Source organism: Abrus precatorius, unplaced genomic scaffold (genome assembly GCF_003935025.1).
Source record: "Abrus precatorius isolate BTA unplaced genomic scaffold, Abrus_2018 Scaffold0, whole genome shotgun sequence".
NCBI lineage: Eukaryota > Viridiplantae > Streptophyta > Magnoliopsida > Fabales > Fabaceae > Abrus > Abrus precatorius.
Window position 1 is genome coordinate 1,002,616 of NW_020874290.1, and position 7,500 is coordinate 1,010,115.

The 7,500-nt window shown below is 38.4% G+C and overlaps 2 non-coding genes across 2 annotated transcripts; one reads left to right on the forward strand and one right to left on the reverse strand.

The window, feature by feature from the left end:
- Nucleotides 1–2,018: 2,018 nt before the first annotated feature.
- TRNAM-CAU lies at nucleotides 2,019–2,092 on the forward strand. The gene has a single exon. It is a non-coding gene; the product is annotated as a tRNA-Met (tRNA).
- Nucleotides 2,093–2,203: 111 nt separating this feature from the next.
- Nucleotides 2,204–2,274, reverse strand: TRNAG-GCC. Its single transcript has one exon. It is a non-coding gene; the product is annotated as a tRNA-Gly (tRNA).
- Nucleotides 2,275–7,500: the final 5,226 nt, after the last annotated feature.

Genomic DNA, 7,500 nt, shown 5'->3' on the forward strand with positions numbered 1-7,500 from the left:
CAAAGCCGAATATTGCACCATCATCATTTTAGCTAATTGCATTTATTTTTCTCGTTGCTGGTCATATGTATAGAACAAACTTCGGGATTGGACACAGTTATAAAGAATCTTTTAGAAGCACATATTCCTCCGGGGGTAGATTGGGAGCGTGGACATAAAGGGTCTTTATGACACAATCAATAATTCCAATTCATTTTCAATTAGGCCTTGCTCTAGCTTCTTTAGGGGTTATTACTCCTTGGTAGCTCAACACATGTACTCTTACCTGCTTATGCATTTATAGCACAAGACTTTTACTACTCAACTGCCTTATATAAACTCAATCATCAAATACATCGCAGGGATTCATTATGACAGGGGCGTTTGCTCATGGAGCTATATTTTATTAGAGATTACAATCCAGAACAGAATGAAGATAATGTCTTTGGCAAGAATGTTTAGACCATAAAGAAGCTATCATATCCCACTTAAGTTGGGCTAGTCTCTTTCTGGGGTTCCATACTCTGGGACTTTATGTCCATAATGATGTCATGCTTGCTTTTGGCACTCCGGAGAAACAAATCTTGATCGAACCCATATTTGCTCAATGGATACAATCCGCTCATGGTAAAACTTCCTACGGGTTCGATGTACTTTTATCTTCAACGAACAGTCCGGCGTTCAATGCGGGCAAAGCATATGGTTGCCTGGTTGGTTAAATGCTATTAATGAGAATAGTAATTCTCTATTCTTAACAATAGGGCCTGGAGACTTCTTGGTTCATCATGCTATTGCTCTTGGTTTACATACAACTACATTGATCTTAGTAAAAGGTGCTTTGGATGCACGTGGTTTCCAAGTTAATGCCGGATAAAAAAGATTTTGGTTATAGTTTTCCTTGCGATGGTCCGGGACGAGGTGGTACTTGTGATATTTCGGCTTGGGATGCTTTTTATTTGGCAGTTTTTTGGATGTTAAATACCATTGGATGGGTTACTTTTTATTGGCATTGGAAACACATTACACTATGGCAGGGTAATGTTTCACAGTTTAATGAATCTTCCACCTATTTTGATGGGATGGTTAAGAGATTATCTATGGTTAAATTCTTCACAACTTATCAATGGATATAACCCTTTTGGTATGAATAGTTTATCAGTCTGGGCGTGGATGTTCTTATTTGGACATCTTGTTTGGGCTACTGGGTTTATGTTCTTAATCTCCTGGCGCGGATATTGGCAGGAATTGATTGAAACTTTAGCATGGGCTCATGAACGCACACCTTTGGCTAATTTGATTCGATGGAGAGATAAACCAGTGGCTCTTTCCATTGTGCAAGCAAGATTGGTTGGACTAGCCCACTTTTCTGTAGGTTATATATTTACTTATGCAGCTTTCTTAATTGCCTCTACATCGGGCAAATTTGGTTAATTTAATTGTTTATTATTTTTTCCGCAAAAATATCATTTCATTTCCTTCTAGGGAGAGGGGAAGCCGTATTCTTATATTTCTACATCTAGGATCCGACTTTTATCATCAATACTAATTGATACTAATAGGAAATGAACCATTATGGCAAGGAAAAGTTTGATTCAGAGGGAAAAGAAGAGGCAAAAATTGGAACAAAAATATCATTTGATTCGCCAATCCTTAAAAAAAGAAATAAGTAAAATTCCATCGTTAAGTGATAAATGGGAAATTCATGGAAAGTTAGAATCACTACCGCGTAATAGTGCACCTATACGTCTTCATCGACGTTGTTTTTCGACCGGAAGACCGAGAGCTAATTATCGAGACTTTGGGTTATCTGGACATATACTTCGTGAAATGGTTCATGTATGTTTGTTGCCCGGTGCAACAAGATCAAGTTGGTAAAGATGAAAAATTCTCTTCATTTTTTTATTCATTTTTATGATCAACGATCATAGGAGGGTCCCTTTACCATTCTGTATAAATGGTTTATTCTATTTGTACAGATATGGTAGAGGGACGCATTCAATCTTTGTTTTTGTCCATTAGTTATCAATTCCTCTATTTATCGCGGAGTAGAGCAACTTGGTAGCTCGCAAGGCTCATAACCTTGAGGTCACGGGTTCAAATCCCGTCTCCGCAACATTTTTTGACAAAAACTTGAGTTCAAGAAGAAAAAAGGGGGCACTATACTATTACAGTCAATTCTACACAATTTTATAAACTATGATTATAAAATATATAAATAAGCAGGGGCGGATAGCGGGAATCGAACCCGCGTCTTCTCCTTGGCAAAGAGAAATTTTACCATTCGACTATATCCGCATTTTTCTTTTTATTGCACTTGATATGTACTATATCGATTCTATTTGTACAGAGCTGGGTCTGATACTCTATTAGAGGTAGGGGTAATTCTAAATAAACTCGAAATATATGTATATATTCTATATTTTTTATATTAATCTATTAATACGTCTATAAATTAGTAGTATTTAAAATGGAAATAGTAATCTTATAGAATATATTTCTAAGATATTTAGAATACATTCTAATATCTAAGATATTTAGAATACATTCTAATATATTATAAGATATAATATTTTTCCAATAGAAGAAGTTTGACCCCTCCCTATAATGTAATGTTTTAGTTTTCTTTCTTTTTAGGGGCTTCTATATTCCATTTTTTTTTAATGTGCCTCACAATCCGAAATAATTCCGGGGGAGGGGTCATTTCGTTTTTCAATTTAGAATAAATAGCTTCAAGAAATGAGAGAATTAAGAATACCCACTAGAAATACTAATCCAATCCATAATGATGTACCGGAGAATACAACATTTTTGTTACTCGCCCAACCATCAGGAGAAGCAAATACAACAGGTACACTAATCAATAAAATGAATGAAGTAGCAATTAATGCAAAAACAGCTAATTGGAAAGCAATAGTCATGTTTCTAATCCTCCAATTTACCAACAAAAGAATTATACCATTTGATCCCCCATCCCTTGATCCCTTTATCTACAAAAAAATTGTAAAAAAAAAACACGGGAGGGTTTTATCACAAATCCATTGATTTTTTATAATTTATTATTACCCTTTTAAGGCATGAATCGAGGGTAGTTTTTTTTTATTTCACAAAAAGACATGTTGGATTATGAATATATATATATAGACAGATAGAGAACTAGACCAATAGATTCACACCGGATATCTTTACCATAGATAGATAAAAAAAAGGATATCAATTCATATATATGGTCATGTTTTATTCAATGGAATAAAGTTAAAATAGAAATTAGCTTTTGGAGAGATGGCTGAGTGGTTGATAGCCCCGGTCTTGAAAACCGGTATAGTTTGAAACAAAGAACTATCGAGGGTTCGAATCCCTCTCTCTCCTTTTTCTCGGCGAATATATTTTTTGATTTTAGTGGTTTTGATTGACTCGGTTTTTTCGGGCTCGGCTATATCATTCCTTAGCCGAGCCCGAAAAAACCGAGTCAACCCAATATCTATAGTGAAATCAAGTTATTTCTACTTCATTGGATCTCATGTCTCAATTAAGAGGAGTCATGGAAAGAACAGGTTCAAAATCTCGATCAATTCCTTTTTCAAATCCTGCGGCAGCTGCGCGAGCTCTTCCCGCGTGCCATAAATGACCTACAAATAGGAAGAATCCTAGAACAAAATGAGAAGTAGCTAACCAACTTCTAGGAGAGACATAATTGACTGCATTGATCTCTGTAGCTACGCCCCCCACGGAATTTAAGGAACCTAAAGGCGCATGAGTCATATATTCCGCGGAACGACGTTCTTGCCAAGGCTGTATATCTTTTTTCAGTCTACTCAAATCCAAACCATTGGGACCCCTTAGAGGTTCTAACCAGGGAGCACGCAAATCCCAAAAACGCATAGTTTCTCCCCCAAAAATCACTTCTCCGGTCGGGGAACGCATTAGATATTTACCTAAACGGTGGGTCCTTGAGCAGATCCTACGTTAGCCCCAAGACGTTGGTCTCTAACTAGAAAAGTAAATGCTTGAGCTTGAGAAGCTTCTGGTCCAGTGGGTCCGTAAAACTCACTAGGATAAGCGGTATTATTAAACCAGACAAAGCAACAAGCAATAAAACCAAAAACAGATAAAGCACCTAAACTATAAGACAAATAAGCTTCTCCAGACCATACAAGTGCACGCCGAGCCCATGCAAAGGGTTTGGTTAAGATATGCCAGATTCCACCAAGTATACAAATGGAACCCAACCATACATGCCCCCCAATTATATCTTCCAAATCGTCCACACTAACAATCCACCCCTCTCCCCCAAAAGGTGATTTTAATAAAAACCAAATATAATACTTGGACTAAGGGTCAAGTTGGTAATTTTTCTTACATCTCCCCCCCCTGGAGCCCAGGTATCATATATACCTCCAAAATAAAGAGCCTTGAATACTAGAAGAAAAGAACCTATACCTAACAAGATTAAGTGAATACCCAAAATTGTAGTCATTTTATTTCTATCTTTCCATACATAACCGAAAAATGGAAAAGATTCCTCAAGGGTTTCAGGTCCCAAAAGTGCATGATAAATACCGCCAAAGCCCAATACTGCAGAGGAAATTAAATGAAGTACTCCAGACACAAAGTATGGAAAGGTGTCTATAACTTCCCCCCCAGGACCTACCCCCCAACCTAAAGTAGCTAGATGAGGAAGTAAAATTAAACCTTGTTCATACATGGGCTTCTCGGGTACGAAATGAGCCACTTCAAATAGGTTCATTGCTCCGGCCCAGAATACTATTAATCCAGCATGGGCTACATGGGCCCCCAGTAGTTTACCGGATAAATTGATAAGTCGGGCATTCCCGGCCCACCAAGCGAAACCGGTAGTTTCTTGGTCACGACCAGTTATAGCTAAAGTTCCATTAAAGAGCGTTTCCACGTGGTAGAACCTCCTCAGGGAATATAAGGTTTTCATGAGGCTGATTTGAGCTGCCATCCACGCACGAATACCTTCGTTTAAGAGAATGTTTTTGGTGTAGAAAGTCTCAAATTCAGATCTTCCGCTGCGCGGATTTCTTGAGAAACGAAGTCATAGGCACGTAGGTTCAGGGCCAGACCGATACTCCAAGAGCACTCATCCATAAACCTGTTTACTGGTACAGAATAACATAAAAAAATGTAACCAACGTTTATTGGAAAAAGCAACCGCCAAAGATTTGGGACCAAAAACGGACAGTGAATGAATAAGTTCTTCAGCTTTATGAAAAGCCGAATGTATTTCGCATTACCATTCCTTCCTGTCTCGTAGATTTTTTGAAGGTGTCTAAGGCGATCAACATTATCCCCGTTTTTTTGAAAGACCGTTCTGGAAGGAACCCCACAAGCACTTAATGTACCAACCAAAATCTTTGAGTGCTTTTTTCCATAAATAAATTTGTTAATGTCGGTTATGACCGTAACAGGTTTTGGATAGTGCTTGGTAGTTTGGCCTGTATGCCATGCGTTCTCAATATGATCTGAATTTGAGCTTTCTACAAAAAACATTCTCAAAAAGATTCCGTGGGGATGGCACTCAAAAAAACTCATGAAATTAATCCTGAGCCCATGGAAACGCCATGAATAGCTATAACTGGTCGTGACCAAGAAACTACCGGTTTCGGTTGGTGGGCCGGGAATGCCCGACTTATCAATTTATCCGGTAAACTACTGGGGGCCCATGTAGCCCATGCTGGATTAATAGTATTCTGGGCCGGAGCAATGAACCTATTTGAAGTGGCTCATTTCGTACCCGAGAAGCCCATGTATGAACAAGGTTTAATTTTACTTCCTCATCTAGCTACTTTAGGTTGGGGGGTAGGTCCTGGGGGGGAAGTTATAGACACCTTTCCATACTTTGTGTCTGGAGTACTTCATTTAATTTCCTCTGCAGTATTGGGCTTTGGCGGTATTTATCATGCACTTTTGGGACCTGAAACCCTTGAGGAATCTTTTCCATTTTTCGGTTATGTATGGAAAGATAGAAATAAAATGACTACAATTTTGGGTATTCACTTAATCTTGTTAGGTATAGGTTCTTTTCTTCTAGTATTCAAGGCTCTTTATTTTGGAGGTATATATGATACCTGGGCTCCAGGGGGGGGAGATGTAAGAAAAATTACCAACTTGACCCTTAGTCCAAGTATTATATTTGGTTTTTTATTAAAATCACCTTTTGGGGGAGAGGGGTGGATTGTTAGTGTGGACGATTTGGAAGATATAATTGGGGGGCATGTATGGTTGGGTTCCATTTGTATACTTGGTGGAATCTGGCATATCTTAACCAAACCCTTTGCATGGGCTCGGCGTGCACTTGTATGGTCTGGAGAAGCTTATTTGTCTTATAGTTTAGGTGCTTTATCTGTTTTTGGTTTTATTGCTTGTTGCTTTGTCTGGTTTAATAATACCGCTTATCCTAGTGAGTTTTACGGACCCACTGGACCAGAAGCTTCTCAAGCTCAAGCATTTACTTTTCTAGTTAGAGACCAACGTCTTGGGGCTAACGTAGGATCTGCTCAAGGACCCACCGGTTTAGGTAAATATCTAATGCGTTCCCCGACCGGAGAAGTGATTTTTGGGGGAGAAACTATGCGTTTTTGGGATTTGCGTGCTCCCTGGTTAGAACCTCTAAGGGGTCCCAATGGTTTGGATTTGAGTAGACTGAAAAAAGATATACAGCCTTGGCAAGAACGTCGTTCCGCGGAATATATGACTCATGCGCCTTTAGGTTCCTTAAATTCCGTGGGGGGCGTAGCTACAGAGATCAATGCAGTCAATTATGTCTCTCCTAGAAGTTGGTTAGCTACTTCTCATTTTGTTCTAGGATTCTTCCTATTTGTAGGTCATTTATGGCACGCGGGAAGAGCTCGCGCAGCTGCCGCAGGATTTGAAAAAGGAATTGATCGAGATTTTGAACCTGTTCTTTCCATGACTCCTCTTAATTGAGACATGAGATCCAATGAAGTAGAAATAACTTTGATTTCACTATAGATATTGGGTTGACTCGGTTTTTTCGGGCTCGGCTAAGGAATGATATAGCCGAGCCCGAAAAAACCGAGTCAATCAAAACCACTAAAATCAAAAAATATATTCGCCGAGAAAAAGGAGAGAGAGGGATTCGAACCCTCGATAGTTCTTTGTTTCAAACTATACCGGTTTTCAAGACCGGGGCTATCAACCACTCAGCCATCTCTCCAAAAGCTAATTTCTATTTTAACTTTATTCCATTGAATAAAACATGACCATATATATGAATTGATATCCTTTTTTTTATCTATCTATGGTAAAGATATCCGGTGTGAATCTATTGGTCTAGTTCTCTATCTGTCTATATATATATATTCATAATCCAACATGTCTTTTTGTGAAATAAAAAAAAACTACCCTCGATTCATGCCTTAAAAGGGGTAATAATAAATTATAAAAAATCAATGGATTTGTGATAAAACCCTCCCGTGTTTTTTTTTTACAATTTTTTTTGTAGATAAAGGGATCAAGGGATGGGGGATCAAATGGTAT